This window comes from Argopecten irradians, chromosome 8, assembly GCF_041381155.1.
Source record: "Argopecten irradians isolate NY chromosome 8, Ai_NY, whole genome shotgun sequence".
NCBI classification, from domain to species: domain Eukaryota; kingdom Metazoa; phylum Mollusca; class Bivalvia; order Pectinida; family Pectinidae; genus Argopecten; species Argopecten irradians.
Window position 1 is genome coordinate 26,587,500 of NC_091141.1, and position 27,465 is coordinate 26,614,964.

The 27,465-nt window shown below is 35.7% G+C and overlaps 1 protein-coding gene across 1 annotated transcript in view; it reads right to left on the bottom strand.

Moving 5' to 3' along the window:
- LOC138328862 (uncharacterized) overlaps positions 1–21,855 on the bottom strand; it is a 47,185-nt gene extending 25,330 nt beyond the window's left edge. Inside the window, exon 1 of the mRNA XM_069275579.1 lies at positions 21,662–21,855. The gene's annotated coding sequence lies outside the window, so the exon portion shown is untranslated. The remainder of the gene's footprint in view (positions 1–21,661) is intronic.
- Positions 21,856–27,465: the final 5,610 nt, after the last annotated feature.

Sequence of the window (27,465 nt, forward strand, 5' to 3'; positions counted from 1 at the left end):
GACTTCAAGAGAAAAATATATTTTCAAAATGACAGTAATTCTAACAAGTACTTCAAATCAAATTTCTTTCGTGGCTACTAAAATTTCACGATTTCCATTTCAAATCAGGTTCGCGGAGATCAACATTCTCGTATTAAAACATGGACTACAATTTTTATCAATATGAAAGAAGTATTCGGTGAAAGCAGCGTTCGCGGAATTACTTGGATTCGCGAAAGTAGATCGCACGCGAAGAAAGTTGGTTGACACTTGAATTTAAACGTATTTAAAAAGAAACAGGATTTAGCACAAGTTGTGACAATTTATAAGAGCCCTCTCCCACAGTACAGTACACGTCTATGAAATAATTGAAACAATACATATTAAACAAATGAATGGGATAGCAATACTTTTAATCGATCGTAATAAAACATTACCGCCTCGAATTGTGAAACGCCTGGTCCTCATGTTGATCCACATAACCATTCATTTAAATGCATATGAAGCTCGTATCGCAAGCAGATGATACTTTTGAGATATACAATGCACTTGTGTCGGATTAGAATTATTTAAATTAAATTATTTATGTTTATTTAAGTTATTTAAACTTCCGTTAGTAAGGTTACATAACAACGGAAATTAAAAACTGAAGGATAGGATGTCGTCAGCATACATTATAAGATTAAGAATGGCATATTCTTAGTCAAAGTCTATGTACCATTACAGTACCTAGGCTTAGAGTACAAGTCCTCAGAACGTTTGTTACAGTACGCCAGCTATACCTAACATATGGAACCAAGATGCCATAGATGACATGTGTTATTTCACTCACACCTCATTAGCGTTGCATAAGAACCACGTGCCGTTCACTGGAAACAAAAGCCCGGATTCACAGGTTGTGATGAAAGGTGTTCCTGGTGCTGTATATGGAGTACAGGAAATAAATTAACTCTACATAAATTTGAACATATTCTAGTGTTCATAGATCACTTTCAGACGTGTTAGGGATCTAGAGAGATATTCTGTTGAAGATGCTCCACCGCTGACAGATCATAAATTATACTCATAATTTGAACAGTAATTGGTGTTTAATTCGTATATATATATATCTAATTTAACACAAAAAATGATATAAAATAATTTATTTTGCTTTCAGCGCATGCGCAATCAGTAATTCATTCCATATAGGATATAGTGCCACTGACTTTTCGGGATGCAATTAATTATTATTAATGATTTTATCTTGAAATATAATTAGAAGCGCAGCCTTGTTTTTGGTAACGGTGTAAAAAAGTAACTTTTGTAACTGAAGAAAAATACTAAATCGTCTGCCGCTGTTTTTGATAGTGAAACAATACCATTGGTCAGCGGTGGAGCATCATTAAATTCATAGCTCATGTGTTATTACCTATATTTGCACAGAGAAAGACGAATCTCGTCGTGACAAATATTTATCGCATCCATTTTACTTGATAAAATAGTAAACATTGTACTATGTCTACACAGCAAACCATTGGCTACCTTCGGTTTTAAGATCGATTATTTGCTTTTTTTAATGTCTTTCATATAGGACAACAACGTGTCGTCATTAAGACGAAAGCACCCTCGTTTGATCAACACACAATCGCCACAATTCTTGTTTTACTAAATCACGGTTGTAGCACCATTAATATGCATGCGTTCTAGCATCACTTTTATGAGCTGGCTAACACGTTCTCCACAGTCATTAATAAGTGTAGCTGTACTCAATTGTTGTTGGCTGCTTGGTTTGATTAGATTAACGTCCTATTAACAGTCAAGGTCATTCAAGGTCAGACTTCCGTGTGTGTGTGTGTTTTGGGAGACTGCAGTTGTTCTTGTCGTGTTTTTTTTGTAAAAGTAGAACTCTTGTCTTACTGACAACAGACAAAACAATCGTCACAAGGAACAAGCAATACCACTGTTTTAGACTATGTGTGTTGCGGTCAGGGTGTAATACCCAGAACCTTCCACACAGGAGCGAGCGCTCAATTCAAGGCCAAAAATGAGGCGGTGTCACGAGAGACGTTAGGAATAAGAGAATATAACAAATTTAGTCGCCTATCACGTTCATACAATAGTGTAGCGGGTACCATTGCATCGCCCTATATGCAGGGCTATTAGTCTCAATTCAATAAAGCAAAAAGGAAATCATACCTAGCATACCTGCCACTTAATCAACATAATGAATGTTTCGTAGTTATTTGAATCTAACCATTTCTAGTAATTTGGTTCTGTTATTTGTTTACGCCCTTTTAACATGCAGTAAGATACACTTTATGGACTTGTTTTGGTTGAGGTGGAGGAAAAACTAACCCGGGGTATCCACGTAAAAATCACCGACCTACGGCCAGTACCTAGTAACTGTCCCACTCTGGCACCGAATTCGCAATCAAGAGAGATGTACGGTAACAGCCACTTATACTTAACCATCAAGTTTTTCGTAGTAATCGCAAGACGAAGATGTATTTGTAATTAAAACACTAATGGAATTCCCAACATTTTACAAGACCTGTTAACTATTTCTTTGTATTTCAAATAGTGTTTAACAATTACGAAAATAAGCTTAGACGGAACCCATACACATAATGTGTAAGCTGTTCCGTAAAGAGCATGTGTTTTTACTCATACACCAATAAGAAATCTGAAAGATGAAACTTTCAATCGACACTTGTCAGAAAATATAGACCTGGGTTTCTTATCGGAAACTCACAACGCGCATAGTTAATTACAGCTACGCACTAGATGTTTTTTTCTGAGGTGTCTGTCAAGTCTGTAAACAAACATGACTGAGCATGCGCGTTGTTCGATTGGATTATCTCGAGATAGGTTAAGTCAGATAAGACTGAAAGTGAAACTGCATTTTTAAATAAAATAAAGCAAAACCTATTGCTTTCAGAGTAGCTAGTAATAACATAATGAAATAAACATAAATGCAGTGAAAGATATTGATAAGAAATATAATATTAAACTTCGTATCGAACCTTTGAGGATTCGCTCCTTCAACAACCGTTTTTTTGTCAGAGAAGAATTTGATTAACTAAGAGGATTGAAAAGAAACACGGTTCGAATCACTGACGGAGTTTGCCCATGCATTACAGGCGTATCGACCATAAAAAACTCACATTTCAGAAATGGGTTAAAAGTCTCTGTGCGAATAGAAAGCATGATTATACAGGCATGGCAATGATATTGAAGCGATATCCTAGTTTCTTGAACAGACATATCTAAAGAAAGAAAGTACACATTAGGTGACAGGAGAACTTCAGATGACGCCAAGGGATCATGAATCAGATTTATACCATCCACCGGCAAATCATACTTGGCTTAGATTGAAGAAGCCAACATTTGTGACAGTTACTTCACGAAAGTAGCATAAAGTACCATATTTAGTTTATTTAGGCTTAATTCAGATAGATGATAATAATCTGTTCAATTTTACATAATATATATAATTTAATTCAATCCTGTGACATTTTAAGTTTCTTTTGGTAATCTTTTCTTCCGATTCGACGTTACAGACGGTGATGGCACTTTCACGTTATGAGATAATAACACATCAACTATATCCAATGAAAAAGCTCGTTACAAGCAAAAGTTTGATCATTATAACATAAGGTATAATATATACAACACAACTTACTATGTATAACAGGTTTTTTATTTGATAAACATTTTCTGCTCATGTTTTTCCGATGAACGTACATCAACCAAGGGTTTGCTTTTGGATATTACATGTATCTTAACCCAACAATGACATTTGGATTTTGACATGTCAAAACTAACAAAGTTTGTGATAACCAACACAGATAAGGCCATTATGTTAGTTTACACAAATATAATTTTAATATCTACATTCTGTATATGTGTGTATCTATCCAAACATACATATTTCATACACAAATACGGTAGTTTCGCATTTACAAGTATTCGAATCAAGCACACATATACAGCACCACCGTTTCGTTAATTACTTTCTACATTTTTTTTCGCCCAATCATCTTTACCAGGAATACGTAAGTTACATGTCTCATTAATTACAGATAATGATACTAAGTTGAAAAATCCGCTTTTATTATCTCCTTTGATTTAGTAATTATGTTTTCCATAGCTACGTCTCGTGGAATGTACATGACGATTCGCGATTGTTTGTCTATAGAGTGCAGATCCCCGTGACTGTACCGAGATTTTCCTTGCCTTATTCTATATACGGTTCATACACGACAGCATGTCATTTATCTAGGGAAATCCTACAGGGTTCATAATATAAGATTTAGCCGATTACTGATGAAGCCAACACGCTGACATGGAGTGCATTTAATTCAATGTATACAGTTGATTGGCTGGCATCGATTATTGTTTTTGAATTTTAAAAAATAAGAAACGTCATTTAAAAAGATATTGTAAGACTTTAAGTTTCATAAGATTGGTTGGTTGGTTGGTGGGTTGGTTGGTGGGTTGGTAGGTGGGTTGGTTGGTTGGTGGATGGGTTGGTTGGTTGGTTGGTGGGTGAGTGGGTTTAACGTTATATTAAAGACTAAGATATTTAAGGTCGGCCTCCCGTGTATGCGAAGTATTACGTGTGTGAATATCTGAATGTTTAGAGACTGATATATCCGTGTGTTATTATAATAGCGGAATTCTTGTCCTCTTTACTGATCAAGACACATCCAATCTGGTCATATTATCATGACAATGATAAACCATTCTCGTCTCACTCCCTTTTTATAGAACGTTAGGCAAAAGAAGAAATTACTACTTCTATAGATCATGATTTGTCTCGGCCAGGGAACCGAAGCTAAAATCTTCCTCGCGTGGGTGATCGTTAAACTCAAAGATAAAATGAGGCAGTGAAAATGGAAATGTTAGGAAGAAAACATTTAGTTAAGAAGAAGAGAAAAATATTCCAAATCAAGTGGCCCTTTTCTGATCATGCAATGGAAGTAACAAAACAAGATCGACAGAGCTAATGAAATCATAAATACATCACTATATTATCAGTTCTGAAAAAGAATCTGACTTTCTTATTCATGAATTCATTTCTGTTTGATTTAAATCAACAATACAATGTATTGGTAGTTTCAACTATATCACATTATGAAAGTCAGTGACTTTTTCATACTGCATTCAGGTGACAAAAACAATGTCAGTTTTAACCTGTTTTCCCTTGTCAAAGCCAATGTTTATTTTATACTGCATTCAGGTTTCAAAACCAATGTTGATTTTAAACTGTTTCCCTGTCAAAGCTAATGTTCATTTCATACTGCATTCAGGTATCAAAACCAATATTAATTTCAACATGTTTTCCCTGTATTTCAGTATCAAAACAAATATAACTGTCTACCTGTATTCATGTAGCATGATACATATCTTCGAGTCATCTTAAAGAGACAATTCACGCAGGCAAATTCTTTTACATAACCAAGAAGCAAAATATAGCATAAATGTATTGTTCTACATTTCTTATGAAACATATAACGTAAAACATTGACAAATTCATTGTTAAGTATTTTAATTAATATCGTTGAAATATCAAATCGTTGATCAATACGATTAAGCAGGTACAATATTGACTCTGTACCCATACCCGAGCCAAAGTCACGCACGTTAAACAAATGAACTACATAACCACTGAGAAGGTGATAAAATGATTTTAGGCAAGACAATTCACCTAATAAGGTAAACACACTACTGTCAGAGCGATTTGAGCAGTTCTAGCCAAAAGTTGCATTACTTTACGAGCAAGGAACAGGGTTCGGCATACAAGAAGTTCAACCACAGTGTGTAATGGCGGACAGCGAGCGAGTTTGCACATTTCACACGCATTTCATCACCATGGGCTTTTCAGGCATATCACAGTAAAACCGGCTGATCTAATTTCCATTAGAACTGGTTTTATCTGATATATATACAAATTTTAATGTTCTCTTAGACCGAATTGTCCCTTTAAGGATATTTTTACTGTCTTAACCAATGTTAATTTCGGGATATTTTCAAGTGACTTATCCAATGTTAATTTCGACTGGCTTAATCGATGTTAGTTTCAGAATGTTTGTATTGCTCTAACCTATGTTGATTTCAAGATATTTTCGAGTGCTCTAACCAATCTTATTTTAAGGATATTTTTGAGTGCCCTATCAGATGTTATCTTTATATAGCTTTAGGTGTGAAGATGATGACAATTATGTGGAATTTGTAGTTTCCAAAGAGACGTAAACGGGCTTCAAACAGTGAAGTCTGATTATTATTATTTTTTGTTTTTGTTAGTTTTCTGGTGTTATCTGTATGTTATCTGTAAACATAAAAAAGTAAGAATATATCAAAATAAACGTTAAAACCTTTTTGTGCGTGATCAAGTTAACGCCCCTTACTTACAGCGGTATCATTACGGCCTAACCTGTTCTGATAATCAATCAAAACGCAGACTCTAATTATTCGCTCTGTGGCTAGAGCGTTTTACCAGCTTGTTGGCGCTCTAAGTGATGCGAAATCAAGACTGTGACCACACGCCTGAGACATGCTGACTTTTACTTAAATCTCGCAACAGCAGTTGTCTAAAATATGTTACCAACATATAGCAATTCCTTACACATTTTTCATTTCCGTTCCAATAAATCTGCAATTGGTGTTGCTGCTTTATATAGGTGAATGTTTCAGACTGTCGTTGGCGGATCAAAGGTCAAAATACATCAATAACGGATTTTTTTACTCAGAATCTCGATCTAACATTACTTGAATTTTTTAAAATAAGAACTGATTTATATATTCTACAATACTATTCTGTATGCTAAACAAATGAACTACATAACCACGGAGAAGGTGATAAAATGATTTTAGGCAAGACAATTCACCTAATAAGGTAAACACACTACTGTCAGAGCGATTTGAGCAGTTCTAGCTAAAAGTTGCATTACTTTAAGAGCAAGGAACAGGGTTCGGCATACAAGAAGTTCAACCACTCAGTGTGTAATGGCGGACAGCGAGCGAGTTTGCACATTTCACACGCATTTCATCACCATGGGCTTTTCAGGCATATCACAGTAAAACCGACTGATCTAATTTCCATTAGAACTGGTTTTATCTGATATATATACAAATTTTAATGTTCTCTTAGACCGAATTGTCCCTTTAAGGATATTTTTACTGTCTTAACCAATGTTAATTTCGGGATATTTTCAAGTGACTTATCCAATGTTAATTTCGACTGGCTTAATCGATGTTAGTTTCAGGATGTTTGTATTGCTCTAACCTATGTTGATTTCAAGATATTTTCGAGTGCTCTAACCAATCTTATTTTAAGGATATTTTTGAGTGCCCTATCAGATGTTATCTTTATATAGCTCTAGGTGTGAAGATGATGACAATTATGTGGAATTTGTAGTTTCCAAAGAGACGTAAACGGGCTTCAAACAGTGAAGTCTGATTATTATTATTTTTTGTTTTGGTTAGTTTTCTGGTGTTATCTGTATGTTATCTGTAAACATAAGAAGTATGAATATATCAAAATAAACGTTAAAACCTTTTTGTGCGTGATAAAGTTAACGCCCCTTACTTACAGCGGTATCATTACGGCCTAACCTGTTCTGATAATCAATCAAAACGCAGACTCTAATTATTCGCTCTGTGGCTAGAGCGTTTTACCAGCTTGTTGGCGCTCTAAGTGATGCGAAATCAAGACTGTGACCACACGCCTGAGACATGCTGACTTTTACTTAAATCTCGCAACAGCAGTTGTCTAAAATATGTTACCAACATATAGCAATTCCTTACACATTTTTCATTTCCGTTCCAATAAATCTGCAATTGGTGTTGCTGCTTTATATAGGTGAATGTTTCAGACTGTCGTTGGCGGATCAAAAGGTCAAAATACATCAATAACGGATTTTTTACTCGGAATCTCGATCTAACATTACTTGAATTATTCTACAATACTATTCTGTATGTATCACACCATTTTATAGTTTCCCATTAGTTATACCGTATGGAACCCTAAAGTATGACAGATTACCTGCACCAACCACTTCAACTGCAAGTGTTTCTGAAACTACTTTTTGTTTACTCTTCTTCTGCTGTGAGGGGCAGAACGCGAATTAGACGATGCGGAATTGTTGGCTGAATTCCGTCTTCATTACCCTGTACACTCCTTGTGTTGTTCATCATAACGATGAACACTCCGTGTACAGTTCATCATAACGATGTACACTCCTTGTGAAGTTCATCATAACGATGTACACTCCGTGTACAGTTCATCATAACGATGTACACTCCTTGTGAAGTTCATCATAACGATGTACACTCCGTGTACAGTTCATCATAACGATGTACACTCCGTGTACAGTTCATCATAACGATGTACACTCCGTGTACAGTTCATCAAAACGATGTACACTCCTTGTGAAGTTCATCATAACGATGTACACTCCTTGTACAGTTCATCCTAACGATGTACACTCCTTGTACAGTTCATCATAACGATGTACACTCCGTGTACAGTTCATCATAACGATGTACACTCCGTGTACAGTTCATCATAACGATGTACACTCCTTGTACAGTTCATCATAACGATGTACACTCCGTGTACAGTTCATCATAACGATGTACACTCCGTGTCCAGTTCATCAAAACGATGTACACTCCTTGTTATATTCATCATAACGATGTACACTCCGTGTACAGTTCATCAAAACGATGTACACTCCTTGTTAAATTCATCATAACGATGTACACTCCGTGTACAGTTCATCCTAACGATGTACACTCCGTGTACAGTTCATCATAACGATGTACACTCCTTGTACATTATAACGGATAAACCAGTTCAGTTCATCCTAACGATGTACACTCCTTGTGAAGTTCATCATAACGATGTACACTCCGTGTACAGTTCATCCTAACGATGTACACTCCGTGTACAGTTCATCATAACGATGTACACTCCTTGTGAAGTTCATCATAACGATGTACACTCCGTGTACAGTTCATCATAACGATGTACACTCCGTGTACAGTTCATCATAACGATGTACACTCCGTGTACAGTTCATCATAACGATGTACACTCCGTGTACAGTTCATCATAACGATGTACACTCCATGTACAGTTCATCATAACGATGTACACTCCGTGAAAAGTTCATCATAACGATGTACACTCCGTGTACAGTTCATAATTACGATGTACATTCCGTTTACAGTTCATCATAAAGATGTACACTCCGTGAAAAGTTCATCATAACGATGTACACTCCGTGTACAGTTCATAATTACGATGTACATTCCGTTTACAGTTCATCATAAAGATGTACACTCCTTGTACATTATAACGGATTCCAGTTCATCTTAACGATGTACACTCCTTGTACAGTTCATCATAACGATGTACACTCCGTTCACAGTTCATCATAACGATGTACACTCCATGTTCAGTTCATCATTACGATGTACACTCCGTGTACAGTTCATCATAGCGATGTACATTCCGTGTACAGTTCATCATAACGATGTACACTCCTTGTACAGTTCATCATAACGATGTACACTCCGTGTACAGTTCATCATGACGATGTATACTCCGTGTACAGTTCATCATGACGATGTACACTCCGTGTACAGTTCATCATAGCGATGTACATTCCGTGTACAGTTCATCATAACGATGTACACTCCGTGTACAGTTTATCATAACGATGTACACTTCTTGTACAGTTCATCATGACGATGTACACTCCATGTACAGTTCATCATTACGATGTACACTCCGTGTACAGTTCATCATAGCGATGTACATTCCGTGTACAGTTCATCATAACGATGTACACTCCTTGTACAGTTTATCATAACGATGTACACTCCGTGTACAGTTCATCATGACGATGTATACTCCGTGTACAGTTCATCATGACAGATGTACACTCCGTGTACAGTTCATCATAACGATGTACACTCCGTGTACAGTTCATCATAACGATGTACACCTTTTGTACAGTTCATCATAACGATGTACACTCCATGTACAGTTCATCATCATAACGATGTACACTCCGTGAAAAGTTCATCATAACGATGTACACTCCGTGTACAGTTCATAATTACGATGTACACTCCGTTTACAGTTCATCATAAAGATGTACACTCCTTGTACATCATACGATAACATGTTCATCATAACGATGTACACTCCTGTACAGTTCATCATAACGATGTACACTCCGTGTACAGTTCATCATAACGATGTACACTCCGTGTACAGTTCATCATAACGATGTACACTCCGTGTACAGTTCATCATAACGATGTACACTCCGTGTACAGTTCATCATAACGATGTACACTCCGTGTACAGTTCATCATAACGATGTACACTCCGTGTACAGTTCATCATAACGATGTACACTCCTTGTACAGTTCATCATAACGATGTACACTCCTTGTACAGTTCATCATAACGATGTACACTCCGTGTACAGTTCATCATAACGATGTACACTCCGTGTACAGTTCATCATAACGATGTACACTCCGTGTACAGTTCATCATAACGATGTACACTCCGTGTACAGTTCATCATAACGATGTACACTCCTTGTACAGTTCATCATAACGATGTACACTCCGTGTACAGTTCATCATAACGATGTACACTCCTTGTGAAGGTCATCATAACGATGTACACTCCTTGTGAAGTTCATCATAACGATGTACACTCCTTGTGAAGTTCATCATAACGATGTACACTCCGTGTACAGTTCATCATAACGATGTACACTCCGTGTACAGTTCATCATAACGATGTACACTAAGTGAAAAGTTCATCATAATGATGTACACTCCGTGTACAGTTCATCCTAACGATGTACACTCCGTGAAAAGTTCATCATAGCGATGTACATTCCGTGTACAGTTCCTCATAACGATGTACACTCCGTGTACAGTTCATCATAACGTTGTACACTCCTTGTGAAGTTCATCATAACGATGTACACTCCTTGTACAGTTCTTTATGACGATGTACACTCCTTGTGAAGTTCATCATAACGATGTACACTCCTTGTGGAGTTCATCATAACGATGTACACTCCGTGAAAAGTTCATCATAGCGATGTACACTCCTTGTGAAGTTCATCATAACTATTTTATTTCGGGTTTTGTCGAACTACTTATTCAAGGCGACTATATATCGCGTTCTATCGAACAACTTATTTACGGCCATTTTATTTCGCGTTCTGTCGACTTATTTATTAACAGCGATTTGATTTTACGTTCCGTCAAACTACTTTTTTACGACGACTTTTTTTGCGTTCTGTCGAACTATTTATTCACGGGGACTTAATTTTGCCTTCTGTACAACAACTACTTTTAATTTCGCAGTTTACTCTTATGTTTCTACTATATTTGTAGCAGAAACAATCTCGCGGCATATTATTTTCGCGATTTCCTATTGCCAGCAAAATAAGCGAAAATGAATCGTGAATCATAATGAGGTAAAAGCGGCATAAAGCTAGTATATAAATAATCCGAAATGAAAGGCCAAAATAAATTCAGAGTAAAAGTAAAATCCAAATAATTTCTATGGAATATATATTCATCCACTATAGGGCCTTCTTCGGTCCAAAATAACACTTACACAACGTGTTCGTCTACATGTTTGTTTAAACAAATCGTACGTGAAAATATTATGTTTTACAGTAATATACTAGTTTAACGATAATAGTATTATCATAAAACTAACTATGTTATTATAATTATACTCTTTATTAGTATAATTATAGTCTTTATACAATTGTAAAGTTGCCAATATATTGGCAGACGACATGGCCGACTGACTAGACAATTGGTCTACAGACAGATAGATTACTACCTAACACTGTGTGATGTCCGTCTTAAACTATCTGATGCTTACGAGTAACCGTTCTATTGAATGCAACGATAGATATCAATGTGGGAAAGACACGTGATCAATTGGTAAGCCACGTGAGTAATTTGTACCGTACAAAGCAAATTGGATGACGGACAGGCTCACTTTAGGTAGGAAAATGTGCAGTAAGTAATGTTTAACTCAACAAATAGATTTGTGGTTTGGGTACCCTACCAACAGTAGCCTACATATTGCATAAAACGATTTTCCTTCTAAATACAATTATCGTGCAGTTATTCGGCTGCAGAAACAATCGGTTTTTCCACTCCGGATATAATACTTAACACGAGTAAGTATGTTTACTAGAGCCAGATTTTGAATATTGGGTATATTGGTAAAGCAACTCCCGATTTTTCTTAGTGAACCCTTCTATTGACAAAATATCAAGTAATATTATCATTAACATGGATTTCAATCATTTCTAAAGCCAATCAATACCATGTTATCTTATTCTGTGTGATTTTGTTGAGATAAAAAATAAAATGTGAGGAAAATTGGTCAAAATTATGAAACCTTTGTTTAATAATCAAAATATTCATGCAATGCTTCCCTATTTCAGATTCTTGGTCTGACAGATTCTTGTCACATTATGTCGTCTGCAAACTCGCAAAAACACTCGGCTTTGTTGAAGTCGGGTTGGACTGACACGTAGAGGAGATGAATGTTTTATAGGATAATTGTGAGTTCTATGACTAATCGTCTTGGTAGCATAAGCTGCCTTGTCGTTGTTTGTCGCCTAGGAACTTAACAATCATGTCGCTTACATCATTATTAATAAATCAATGGAATTATGCTCGTGTTGCTGTGAATAATCAGATATTGTATGATGTCGTTGTAACACCTTTTTTCGATTGATTTTATTGGACAGCCCCGGATGTGATAAATGTAACATAGGATATTAATCCCATTTAACATATCTTTGGACAATTTTTATAAAGCAGTGAGGTATCTTTCTTTTCGCATTTAAAATACTAGATGTTCATAATCATCGGCAGCTATATTGCTGTTTGTGGATCGTGTTTAGGCTGCCACACAAGATTAAAACGTTAGTTGCAAACCTGACACATACGGTCTGCAGGTGTAATTCCAATGTATATACGAATGAATTGTAGGAGAATTGTCTCTCAAACGAATACACAATATCGATATTTTCAAATACTAGTCCGTTGATTTCGCATTGTCTGTGGACGTTAGCAATATATTTTAAAAGTTTTTCGGTTTTAATTTAACACATTGAGCACAGTGAATATATTGATTTTGAGTGTTTACCGCTGTAACCAGACACCAATTGAGGTCTTGCTTTTGTTCATGAAATTGACATCCATGGCTTGGCATTTCCTATAGACATTTCCAGGGTCAATCAGGACGAGACATGAGGGTACGGATACTATAGGTTGGACAGCAATGCAGCTGGTTAGATTATGATTTAAAACAGTCATCGATGTCGATGTATTTGGCAACTTGACCATTTGGTGGCTGATGATACCACGTCACTTTGTAACGCGTCATGCAACCGGCAGACGTGAGGTCCTGTGGCAATCGGTCTAGATCTATTATAACTACATCTTCGCCAGCTAAGAGTTAGGATCCACCAACTTTTACTCTTGAAGAGGCGTAGGCGGGTATTTGGTTAATGAAGATGTTATCTTATTAACATTTGTCAAACCCTCTCCCTCCACTTTTGTCAAACACAGCAGTCATGTACATGTATGTGTTAGACACTCTTACTTTTGTATCGGATCAGACATTGTTCTGTAAATGGTTTGATCAATTCAGAAATGAATTTTGGATCTCAAAAATCAATGCTTTAGGGACATCATATCCAGCGTGAAATATCATAGATAAAGCATATCGCTTAACTTTAACTTGGGAAATTAGAGAACAGAAAATTTTATAACTCGTAATATTTTAGATATTAAACAGGAAATCCTTGCTGTAAATGAGAAAATTTTAGTTACAAGTTTTTATCATTTTTTTCTGTGACTCATTTGATTAAGGTAACGGAAAACCTCTCTCAAGACTCTAAAGGATCACGGATAAAGAATAAATTCTAAGGGTCACCTTGAAAAAACCATGCTATCAATCAGGAAGTTGTTATTCCTTGTTGTTACTCTGGGAGATCTGAAATCAACTTATTAACAATTGTATCGCATGCATCACAATTAGAGAACAAAAATCGTGTTGTTAATCAGGAAACTCGGAAACCTGGAATTTTGAATTCATAAATCCCTATTGTTACTTGAGTGAAAAGGGGGAAGTGATGGAACACTTCAGGATTTCTAGGATTGTAGGACTGACAACAACATTAAGGATTTCTCGTACATAAGAAATAATGTCAAAAAAGGGGTTATTCTTTTATGCTTCAGTAAGATTGAGATGAATGGTTTTAATGTTATTGTAGTTAAAGTGGTGAAAGATTTGACTTTCTAATATATCTGCTTTACCCCTGTATTGCTCAACAAAACAATGACATATAGATATGTGTTCTTAATTATCATATTGACTTTGCTTAGGATGGTTGATTTATGTAGGACACGAGACGATTTCTATTCCTAATACATTACAAGTGTTTAAATGAAACCCGTTTGAAGGCTACCAAGGTTAACGTTTGAATCATCTTCAAGGATATAAACAAATGTTCCCAAACAGAAACTTGATTTTTTCCTCAATCACTTAAATAAAATTTAAATTAAATTTAATTGCATATTTAAGTTTAAATTTAAATTAAGTTAGATATCAAATTAAGTTTAAATTAAATTAAATCTCAAATAAAATAGTACATATGCTCAATCATAACGCTAGAATCGTTACAATAAAAAAAAGATTTCGCAACACAAATCAATAAGCCATGATGTTTATTTGTGTTTCAAGCGATATTTCTAGCACACATATTGCATTTCAGTTATCACGTTTCTTCGTTAAAAACTATCGCGTTGAAACACATTTAGAAACTATCGATTTAGTCACGTAATGACATTATGTATCTAAATAATTCTTCACGTCAATGAAGTTTATTAGAAAACACATAAAAATCGTCAACTGAACTGCGAACAAGCTCAGAGAGGGAAAGATAACTCTCCGGCAGGGTTCTATTAATCATCATGACTATGATAAAAATTATGAAATATAATGATATATAAAGATATATAAAGATATAAGACTTTAACGTTATACTTGCATGTTGTTTTTTTTCATTCACTACGTAGATATCGATTATATTACTTACAGAACTGTACTATCGTATAACAGACTTGGTGTTACTACATATGTACGGAATTGTTATATTTCATCATAGTTGTTTATTTGTTTGATGAATTTAACGTCCTAGTAACAGCCAGGGTCATGTAAGGACGGTTTCCCATGTATACAGTTCTGTAGCGTGTATGTAGTGTATGGTATGTTTTTTTGGGAGACTGTGGTATGATCGTGTGGTATCTTCTTGTATAGTGGAGCTCATGACCTTTTTATAGTGCTATATCACTGAAGCATGCTGCTGACGGTACCAAGCAGCACACTCCATTCGGTCACATTATTCAGACAACTGGCGAACAAGTCGGAGCAGAAACTACCACTTTTGTAGACTTTGGTGTGTCTCAACCAGGGGATAGAACCCAGAGTCTTCCTCACAGTGGCAAGCGCTCAACAGAAAGTCAAATATGAAGTGATATCAAAGGAGACGTTAGGGAGAAGATAGTAAATTAGGAAATAAGGAAATAGAGGATCCTAGTTTTGGTCCCCTTTAACGATCCTGAAATAGGGGCAGCAGGTAAAAATAACGATGTTGAGTACGAGTGTGTAGTAATTAAAGTAACTAAAGCAATCTATTTACTACGAATTGAAGGGACAAGCCATTCTCGGTGTTGGTCCCGTAATTACTCTCCTTGTAGTTATCACCACCCCTAGACTAAATCAGAGCAGGATTTGAGGTTCTGTATGCGACGATAGATAAGACAGGTAGTGTGGTTATTTGATGCATATCAAAAGTATTGAATAATTTTAAACTATCTTCCTTTGAAATTTAGTGTCGCTCTCTGTAATCTTCAAAGAAAGTTTCTGTAGGCCTGTGATTGTTCAGTTGTTTTTTTCTCTCCTGGACCGCTTTTAGTTCCTGAATACTACAAGATAGTCTAGGGGATAGTATAACGATATTGATAGTAACCCCTGGAATATCGAGGATGAGGACAAAGAAAAAGCGACTAGTTCTGACACAGACTGCTCAAGTATTACCCGGTGTTTAACAAATCATTTTACAATTACTTCATAATTTCAAATAGGCAACGCAGCATATTGATTAAACATATGCAACATGATACCATGCTTAATTAGCTAGGATGATACGCCTAAAGATTGGTCCCAGGTTCAAGGAACCAACCAATACTTTAAGCCCTATTACCCGCCGGTCTGGCTCAAATGACAGTAGTCTGCCTCCTTGCAATAGTAGAGCTCTCGCTATTTTACATTGTTATTTTATTGAAGCCAAAGACACCAAAGACATAGAACAGCACACCCCACCCAGTCACATTATACATCACTTATTACAGCAGTGTACTTCAATTTCTTCTCCATTGAAGGATAGTTAACAATCACACAGTTCTGTTCTGTATAGTGTTATATCACTGAAGCCTACCACCAAAGATACCGAGCAGCACACCCTACCCAGTCACATTATACATCACTTATTACAGCAGTGTACTTCAATTCCTTCTCCATTGGAAGATAGTGAACAATCACACAGTTCCGTTCTGTATAGTGTTATATCACTGAAGTATACAACCAAAGATAAAGAACAGCACACCCTACCCATTCACATTATACATCACTTATTACAGAAGTCTATTTCAATTCCTTCTCCATTGGAGGATAGTGAACAATCACACAGTTCCGTTCTGTATAGTGTTATATCTCTGAAGCCTACCACCAAAGATATAGAACAGCACACCCTACCCAGTCACACTATTCCAACAACAACGAACACAAACCATAGTATCTGTAGGAAGTCTTACAAACACTCAAATAATTAGTGCACCGCATATGTAGCTACTTTAGTCCAAAGGAAAGTTTAAGGCGCGAAAGATTTATCTCCATTAAAACCAATGTTTCTGCTTCCTTCATCACCATCGAGATCTGCTGATTGTATAATGAGTATGCAAAATAATCAATCGTTATCCTTTACGATATTTGGAAGCCATGCTCGTGCAGCTAATTGGTTAACTCTATCGACCAGACCATATCTTCTGTCTTTAAAGAAATAACCTTAATTGGCCTACAGAAACGAAGACAGTCGTGCACGCATGTTTATAATCAACATGTTTATATTTGGCTTCATGTTTATCTACTGATTCCTGAAGTATGATAAAATTTAGGATTCATTGCGAAGACAATGTGGATTACAAGTCAAACCGAGCATGTGAATCGCTGTGGTGACATGCCCACCCTCGCGTGGCGCTATATATAGCATTTTGTCGCAGTCTCGTGGGCGTGAAATACGTATCCAAAGTAGGAGTGCATTAATATGGATCTAAAAGAAGCAAACAATTGATTGGAAAGTGGTTATAAAAAGTTCGATATAAAAATTAGTAACACATCATATCCAATATGACATTGTTTTTGTAGGTAGGTTTTAAACCATATTACGCGAATATATAGAGTTATAAACAAGTTATAGCGAAAGATGTAAGAGCTTAATTGTTTATGTGCATCATGAATAGGATATTCATGTGTGTCAGCTACCAAAAAGAGCTTGAGGATGATGTTTTTCTTCTGCTACTCAGGCTTCCCTCGATCTCATCACTCTGGTTCACATTAAGTTATCATGTTCGTGGGCGTGAAATACGTATCTAAAGTAGGAGTGCATTAATATGGATCTAAAAGAAGCAAACAATTGATTGGAAAGTGGTTATAAAAAGTTCGATATAAAAATTAGTAACACATCATATCCAGTATGACATTGTTTTTGTAGGTAGGTTTTAAACCATATTACGCGAATATATAGAGTTATAAACAAGTTATAGCGAAAGATGTAAGAGCTTAATTGTCTATGTGCATCATGAATAGGATATTCATGTGTGTCAGCTACCAAATAGAACTTGAGGATGATGTTTTTCTTCTGCTACTCAGGCTTCCCTCGATCTCATCACTCTGGTTCACATTAAGTTATCATGTTCGTTTATAGAACGAGACTGAAATAAACTAAACCCTTACACAGGCAGGTAATCATAGATCAACAAACATTTATCAATTTTGGATAGCAAAATAACGCTTGGGTCTAAATTATAAAAATCCTGGTTATTTATACACATAAAATCTCAAATTTGGATATAAATAATAAAATATCTGGTACATTTATAAACAGATATATGTCAAATTCTGATCTGTATAGTTAAATATCTGGTACATTTATAAACAGATATATGTCAAATTCTGATCTGTATAGTAAAATATCTGATACATTTATAAACACAGATATGCAAAATTTGAATCTAAATGATAATATATCTGATATCACAGACATGTCATATTTGGATATAGGCATATAAAACAGAAATATGTCAAATTCTGGTCTATATAGTAAAATATCTGCATTTACAAATATATTTCTTGTTATATCTAGCTAATAGGTACGTTTGTAAAATAAAGTGATTTGTAAAATTTGGATCTAAACAATCAATAACAAAGCCACATTATTTTGTTCATGACACATAACAAAAGAAACAAAAAACTGAAGATAATTAACAACGCATCATGGCACCATGCACAAAAACAGCGTATATAATTGTGTGTAGTTTTATAAGGAGATAAACAATCGATTTTGGTGCGCCTCATACAATGAGAAAACCATATGCAACGCCTCAGCTAGAAGTTTTATACTGAAACAGCCAGATGCAAAACAAAGGTTTAGTACCAATTTTGTTTATAAGGTTAGAAAAGTGTTTATCTGTTCAATTTAACTTAACAAAATCCAATTTAGTAAAAGGTTTGCAAATAACTCTTTCAACGCCTTAGGTCTTACTAAAACAGCACAAAGACTTTCATATCAGTCACTATATATATAGGATATAAACTATTTTGTGTTCCAAGAACATTTTTCTCGATGTGTTTGTCTACCGCTACACGTTATATTGCCATCCCGTGCCATGTTTGGAACTTAGATCGAGGAAATCGAGGAAATCCGGAGATAACGGAGAAAAACCATCGACTTTGCCAGTACCTAGCCGTGGAGTATATCTGTTGCCCAGTTAACAATATCAGTACAAACAAGCAGAATATAACATTCTTTCATACAGTGTGATCATATGAATTTTCAAATAGGTAAAACTTTATGCATATGTTTATTTCAATATTGAACTATATTGTACTAATAAGATGTGGATATATAGAGAGACATTCCAATGCCCGTGTCCGTTATATTTCACGTTAGTTTTAACCTCAGACGACACCATGGTATTGCATAGGATAAATCAGTACTGCATCCGTAGGTGTGACAGAAAAGGGGACATTCTTCAGTAATAACATCGACTTTTCTTGTTTAAACTTATCGTGAGCTGTTCATTCTAAAGTCCAAAAATTGAGATCGCTATTCAGTTAACGATATATATCCATTCAGCTAAAAAGACACACAACGCCAACGTTCATGGCCTACTCTTACAACGATGTGCACTACAATATCCACTAATCTTTAAAGATATATATTATCGAAGAATGAGGTATAATAAATACATATAAACCTGATAGAAAGCAAATCATTTTTTCACGAAAATCAAAATCCTTCTGGGGACAACGTATCTTCAATAAATTTTGTAATAGATAGCGAATGACATTCAGTCGGCAGATAGATATACATACATACTTACAATGACGTTATCTATTTATGACAATAGGATTTCCTCTGCACGATAAATCTGCTTGTAGTGTAGTCTGTCAATCTGTGGGCGACAGGTGACCGTAACTCTGTATCACATGTCAGCCACTCAAAAACCACTGTCTCAGTTCACATGAATGAAGGACAATATTTATTGGTAAACTATATAAAGCATCGATTCTTTGTGTTCAATTGTATTGTCCGTCACCTGTAACACCAGCTCTGTTTTGTAATTAGTTTTTTTTCTGATATTCATAATTGTAAGCAGCCATTAAAGAAATTAGTCCGTTTTTCGATTTTTATTAGCAGACTTTACTAATTGTTTTCACTCACCAGGGACATATTCCATCCACGATGATTCAGCGGTTACTAGTTCTGTCGTTATACCCATCGTCAGTGATAGCAACCCCTGACCCATACGGCATCAATATCGAGGACGCTGTATTTTTCTCTATCATTCCTGATGGTGTTGATATTTTCACGGTCAACAAAGGTCAAGGTCGATGAGCATATAACACTGTTACTTTTAAACTTTCAAAATCCAGTATATAAAGAGTTTGTCTTATTAAACAGAGGATTAAAAATTATGTTAGTAATTATTGATTGTCGATTGCGGCTGTCGCTTTGGCATTTCAAAGACCTTGTTTGTAAATTTGTGTTTTGAAAATGTCATGACCTTTACTTTTTGTATTTATTTCGTCTATAATTAAGCTGACAGCAGATTCACTGCTTATTTACTCATGTCACACCACGTTTCAGGCTCTCGTAGACGTTTTTATAACATCATATTCCGAATAGTCAACGTAATGGTACTAATCGTTACATTCTGTTTAAACTTCTAAGCATCATAGAAGTCATCAATATCTCAATTTCTTAGCTGCAAGAATCATTTCTATTATATCATTCCTATTCCATAAAGTTATTCTTGACAAATATCAAAGTTCCGTTTTATTACTAAGCTTTTTATATCATTCTTCGAAAACCCACTCTAATTCACAGCTCTAAAGTCTTTTTAGTAAAAGTTAATTATTACTACATTTTGCAAGCTCCAGTTCCGTTTTGTAAAAAAAAGGGGGCTTTATAATTTCGCTAAACTCTGAATGTGAAAAAATCACCATTCTTTTATCATCAAATCTCAATTATGTTTTTATGAAAAGACATTATCATTTCACCAACCTCCGTTTTCTTTTTCAAAATAAAAGTTGGATTCTGTTTTTATGAAAAGTCATCTTCATTTCACTAAGCTTCAGTTTCGTTTTACGAAAATTCTAATTATTTCATAAACAAATCAATTCTGTTTTTATAAAGAGCCATTATTATTTCTAAAACCCCGATTCCATTTCACGAATTTCAATATCAATTCTACGAAAGAACATTGTTTTTTACCATCTAATCTCTTATTTCGCTTTTTCGGATAAATTTTTAATTATTTTACTAATTTAGTTTCGATTTTGTTTTACGGAAAGCTATTATAATCAAACAACGGTATGTATGCTACTTCTCCGTTTAGAAAACAATGCATCGCAAACATTAAAGCTACACCGATCATATCAGTTCTCTGCAGAGAGTTAAAACCACGACATGTTCCAGTGTATTCAACTAGCTACAGGCTTTAATGTTCCGCGTTCACTGCACGCGCTCAGCACGCTTACATCACGCGAGTAAATATTGATACGTATTAATTCCTGGAGTCATCTCATGACATTGTCGTTTTGGTAATAGTACTGATGAATGGTTTAATGACGTAATTGTATTTTTTTTCTGTAACAAAACAAACGAGCGATCATTATCAATTGTAAACAAAATGTTCTGCCACGATGTTCTGGTTTTGATATAAATGTATATGTAAATTACCTGTATCATTAACAAACTGAAGTGTCTTATCTTACCTTGATCGGCAACTATTTATGTTGTTCCGTAGCTTTTAAAAACACGTAATTTCCAATTCATCATTTGAGTCATTTTCATTTCCTTAATTTTCTTAAGAACACTTTTTGAATTCTTTGCTTAAAATGCAATAAGTTGTTAAATGATGTTCCTCAAAAAATCACTTATTTAACAGAGTGTATATCCCAAAGAATATTAATCACATATTTGACGAAAATATACACGCGGACCAACAGTTATACTTTTTCTTTAACACTTCAGTGTTATATGTATACAACAAGTGCCCCCGTGATATTTTCATTCCGCACTCTTGGCTAATCCAATCAAATTGAGATAAATTAGTATACAAGGTATGTGTGTATCTCAGTTATTTCGCAGGTTCTGAGCGTCCTTTACATGTAACACGTAACTTCTCTTAGAATCTGCTGAAAATTGATTACTGCCGGCTTCTAGCTACGGGCGTCCTTCGCTATGTCAGGCTCACTGAAACAGACTGATTCCGTCAGTGAGAACAGGTTTCCACAATGTTGAGCCATAGCACAAAGGGTTTATTGCAACACCTAGCAAATCAACATCACACAAATATAATTCTCCGACGGCATTCTCTCAAAAAGTTACCACGCATGGCTTAATTGGGTTTCTTAGCAGGTAAATCATTTCGCAAAAGATATTGTGTAAAATGACGTCACGGTTCTGTTTGCAACGTCAACATTTTCTTTTAATTATTTTGTTAGAATAAGTGCATATTTATGTATACGCAACTATTTTCTATTCTATACTGGTCATTTAAGTTATTTTATCTGCAAGTTACGAAACATACACAATATATCTGTACGTACCATCTATTTTCTGTTTGAATATGTCTAAAGCAGCATTTTGTCAGTATTTATTCAATTTTGGTGAGAGAAAAAAAATAAAATTGTACTACAATCTAAAGACCATCAAACATTTTACAAGAGAAATTATGGGCATAACTTTAGGCCGTATTACAGCAACTTAGATGGATATTGTATGCGATTCAGAACATCCGTTTTTTTCTGTACTCATGGTAATGTCAGAGGTCAAACGTCAAATTGTAAAATGTGTTTGTTTGTTTTTCATTGTTTAGGTCTTTATTAATTATAAATTAGAGTAGAAATTATATTTTATGTGCAAATCATGGGTTTGTGAATTTCAGAAAACGGGTGAAAAATTGCAGAAGTAGGTCACAGTGACCTACTTAAACATTTGTTCTATTTTAGCATTAAATCTGTAATACTTCTGCTGAAACTTTCATTTAACAACGATTTGATATCTTGAGATTGATGTTTAGTACTTCATATCAGGGTCACATAAGCTGGGTGACGAGATAAATTAGGTCATATATAATGAAAGGTATCATCTATCAACTAAGCATATTTTTCATGTTTTAAGCAGGTCTTTAAATTAATTTACTATTTATTTATGTGTAAATCTCAATCAAGAATTACACTGCAACTAGGGTGTTAAATTGTGCTTACTGCCCCAAATAATCGTAAAAGGCGGCTTTTGGGATCGTTATATCTTGGCTCACGATAGATGTGAAGCACTCCGTATGGATCTGGTACCGTCGGTAGGAAAATCACGATCTGTACAGACTCATATGACCAGTCTTTGAACAGGACAGTGTTCGAATATTTTTATTTTTCACTTCTGTAACAAGTTCCATAATTTGAATATGAGCTGATGACTTATGACGGCAAATCACAAAATTGACGATCGCCAAAATAAACAACGTGAAGAAAAGTTAGAAATATTCTGAAAAAAAAATTAATTATGCTATATTGATAGCAAAACTTTTCTCCTTAAAAAGAAAATTAGTACTTGTAACATGTTTTTGGCTAGTGTAACGAAAATATGTGAATTTCTCAATTTTTGTTCGCTTATCGCCCGATTAAAACGCGTGTTAATGCATTCATTTCAGGTGTTTAACCATGAAATAGTTGCTTTTGCTTTTTGTCTAATATAAACAGGATATGGATTTAGAAGATATTTTGTTGTTGCTTTGAGAAACAGGGGTAGAAAACTTAAAAAAATATTTTGGTGTTCGTAGACTGGCCCCTCCTTACGCAGTTTCCGCCATTTCGACAGTGATCTTTGACTCGCTGTCGTAAACAAACCAACACGTGAACTTAATTTTAATTTTGTTGAAAATGTTCGCCATAAATCTGTCCTAAGATGAGTATAACACAAACTTCAATCATTGCTTACTATTTTCATTTAACAGCTTAAACCCGTGCATTTTGTTGAAGCAGTGATCATGTGAGTCTATATTTAGGAAGCGTGGATTGTATAGTATACAGTGATCTAGCGGTAGGGAAATAAAGGTAAAATGTTCAGGCCCCGATTTCTCGAAACAAACTTAAGTTGAAAACTGGCTTAAGTCATAAATTGCAATATAAGTTACATAAGTAGAAAAAACTTAAGTTTTGACTTAAGTCTGCACTTATGTATCGAGAAATCGGGGCCAGGTCGTAGGGATATGAAGTAAAAAAAAGTCCTGATCGTAGGCTTATAAAGGTAACAGTTCTTGGTCGTAGGAATATAAAGGTAAAAAGTCCTGGTCGTAAGGATATAAACGTAAAAAGCTTTGGTCGTGGGAGTATAACGATAAAAAGTCTTGGTCGTAAGAATATGAAGTAAATCCTGGTCGTAGGGATATGAAGGTAAATCGTCTTGGTATTTTGACCCCCAAGGTAATATGACCTCGAGATCAATAGGGGTATCTAGGTATTTTGGAGTCTCGACTTTGAGGTTGTTGACCCCACTTATCCTTAGAGGTGAGTACATTGAGTAGACACGTAAAAACCACTAAAACAACCTGTCTAAGAATACACGTGAAACGGTAACATGTTCATTGTTTCTCGCACGGCAGTTCTTAAATACACCGAGATAACGAGATAATCTATTTCCGCTGCCATAAAGGTGTCATACACATTCATGGAGATCCCTCCATTTCTTTTTTTTTCTTTATTCATCGATTCCAGACATAAATAGAGGTTTTTTTAGCTGTCTTATTTCCTGGTGTACACACCTTGTTTCACCTGCCCATAGTAACGACACTATTCAGCGTTCTGTCGTCATGATGTCTAAAATGAAAGGCTTTTGAAACTGTCTTAACTTTTTTACTGCGCTCTCCGTCACTGGTACCAGGCTTTCGTACCTTATCCATAACTCTTGGTCATTGGTATCCAGATTTCGTCGTCCTTTCTACCGCCTCTTGGTTACCAGTACAAGGATTTTGTGATTTGGAAATTGATTCTCAAATTTTGAACTTTTTATCTCCCGTCGGTCGCCGGTACCCGTTTTATTTGCCCTGGCCATTGGTGCTTTTCATCGCTCCTTAGTCAAATATATCCGGATTCCGTAACCCTTTCCAAATATTATATGTAGCAGGACTCATTTGGTCATTCCTTCGTCGATGTACAAATATACTACATTCTTAAACCTCTTGTTTGACACTCCTCCAATGCATGTCTTCAAATCACAGCATACATTTAATGTGTATCACAATATTGATTTTACCATTTCGATATCTAATCATCACATACGACCAAACCGACACATTTTCTCCTGGCATGAATATCGTCTGTTGCATAAGGTTACCCCATTGGTCTACAGTAGGGTTTAATTGATATTGTCATAGCTGTTTTCTGCGGAGACTGTCAGGAAAACCTGGCTAATTCCTCACCTGACAAAGGCGCGTTTAGCCGTTATAGCTTTCGGATAAATCACCGCGTGACTGACAGCATTTGATAAGTATTTCTTAAGGATATCTAAAGGGATTTCGCTTGTGTAATGAGTAACATGTTATAATCGTCAAAGACGGATCAGTCATTTTAGCAAATTTCTCCTGTGATCACAGCCGTAACACAAGTGGCGTCATAGTAATGATGACTTCATACATTACGGAAGTAAGCAGTTCATTTTCATTCTTGCAAAGCACATCAATTAGCAGCAAAAAGATTAGATATAAAAGGAAGCTTACACACCCGACTTGCATAATACTTTAATGCTAAACACTATTCAACTAAGAAATGCATTAAAGGCAGGGTTGAGTCTATGCGTGTATCAAGTTTGGGTTCATATAGGAAACAATCCGCATCTAATGAAAGCTAGAGTATATTCTTTGACCAGTCTGTTCAATGTTAAATAAGCTAGGCTTCACTATAGGTACTGGTCAGCAACGGATGCTAAAAGCATTAGGTTCATACTTTATCAGTCACTTAACAGTCAAAACTATTGACCGATATGTTGGGACCAACCCGAAGAACTATTCCCTGAGGCCATCGGCGTAATTTCCCATTGCATGCGGCTTTAGCATCTTACATCCTTAGGTAGGTACATTTCAATGAAGAATGGATCCATCAAGATCAGGTTAGCTAAAATAAATGGGGCCTTGGTTAAGATCTCTGTGTAGGGTTGTATAACGATGGTGAACTGGATCTCGGATAAGTGTACGACATTTAGGATGGCAGGGAGCATTGTAATTCGACGATAATTAGTGTCTTCTGTATGGCTTGACTAGTGTTTTAATACATTTCGTATATAATTAGATAGACGGTATTAAGACACACTAGTACATCTCCATGCCATCTGATCAACTTAACTGGGGTAGTAATTGAGGATATCAGTCTCTCATTCTCCGTGTTACATATTGTCCATTATTATTCAGAAGTGATCCGGAAAAACATCCCTGACGACTGAGGAGTTGAATAGTAGAATATTTTCCCCGAGGGTTGTGAATTCGTTGTCACAGCCTCATAGGTAGGAAATGATTCTTTTTCTCCAATATACAATGAAAAAGATGATATAGCCGAAAAACAAACATTTTCACGGCGATATTAACATGGTTCCATCGACTGAACGCCAATTTTGATGACGTCATCAACAATTCACTTACGCACGTTGGGTTTTCCGGAATCTGATGCTGTTGTTAAGAATTTAAAGTGACGTGTCAATCCTGTTGGCTGTGGAAGGAGCTGTTCTCCACTTTCGGTTTTACGAGGAAACACTTATATATTGTTTTAATCAGACTTGCTTGTCTATCAGAGATTGAGGAATCAAGGTGCCTCTTTATCAATCAGTTCTACCCGACTTGATCTCCGTAAGCCCTAACAGCTATCATGCGTTGGTCCTTGAGTCGGGATCGGGGTTTCCAATTTTTCTTCCAGTAATCTTGTGTCTTTAGATAACGTTTGGTTGAATCAGTAATCAATGCGTTCTATACATAGTATATGTATATCATATACATGGTGTTCACCCCTATGTGTTTTATTTGGTCTGTCTGCGAGTCCTCAGGACATCAGTGATAGCGGCCATCAGTTGCCAGCCTAGACGTGTCTTTGAAGGTTCTTCCCTGTCGACAGTGATAAGGTTTATATCAATGCAACTGAAAATATCACAAGTCTTTCCTTTTATTTTTATGTTGGCCTTTTGGATCGTCTAACTCCTACGTCAACATAATGTATAGTTAACCTGTCATATAAGCATGTACAAGGCCAAATATCACATGTTTATAACAAATGTTTTTGTTGTTTTTTTTTAATCTGAGCTTACCACAACTTGAGAGCAGTTATACAATCATGAACACTTAATTATGAATCCAGAGGAATTGATATGGGTTCTCTATTGAACCTTCACACAATCTTTTGGATCCCTGCAAAATCTAGTGATAATGAGAAAAAAATCTGTTACCAATTTCCGGAAAAACCCCGAGCCCTACCTTTGCAGCTTTGATGTGGCCGCAATTTTGAAGTGTCCAACCCATATCGGGTACAGCACAGTG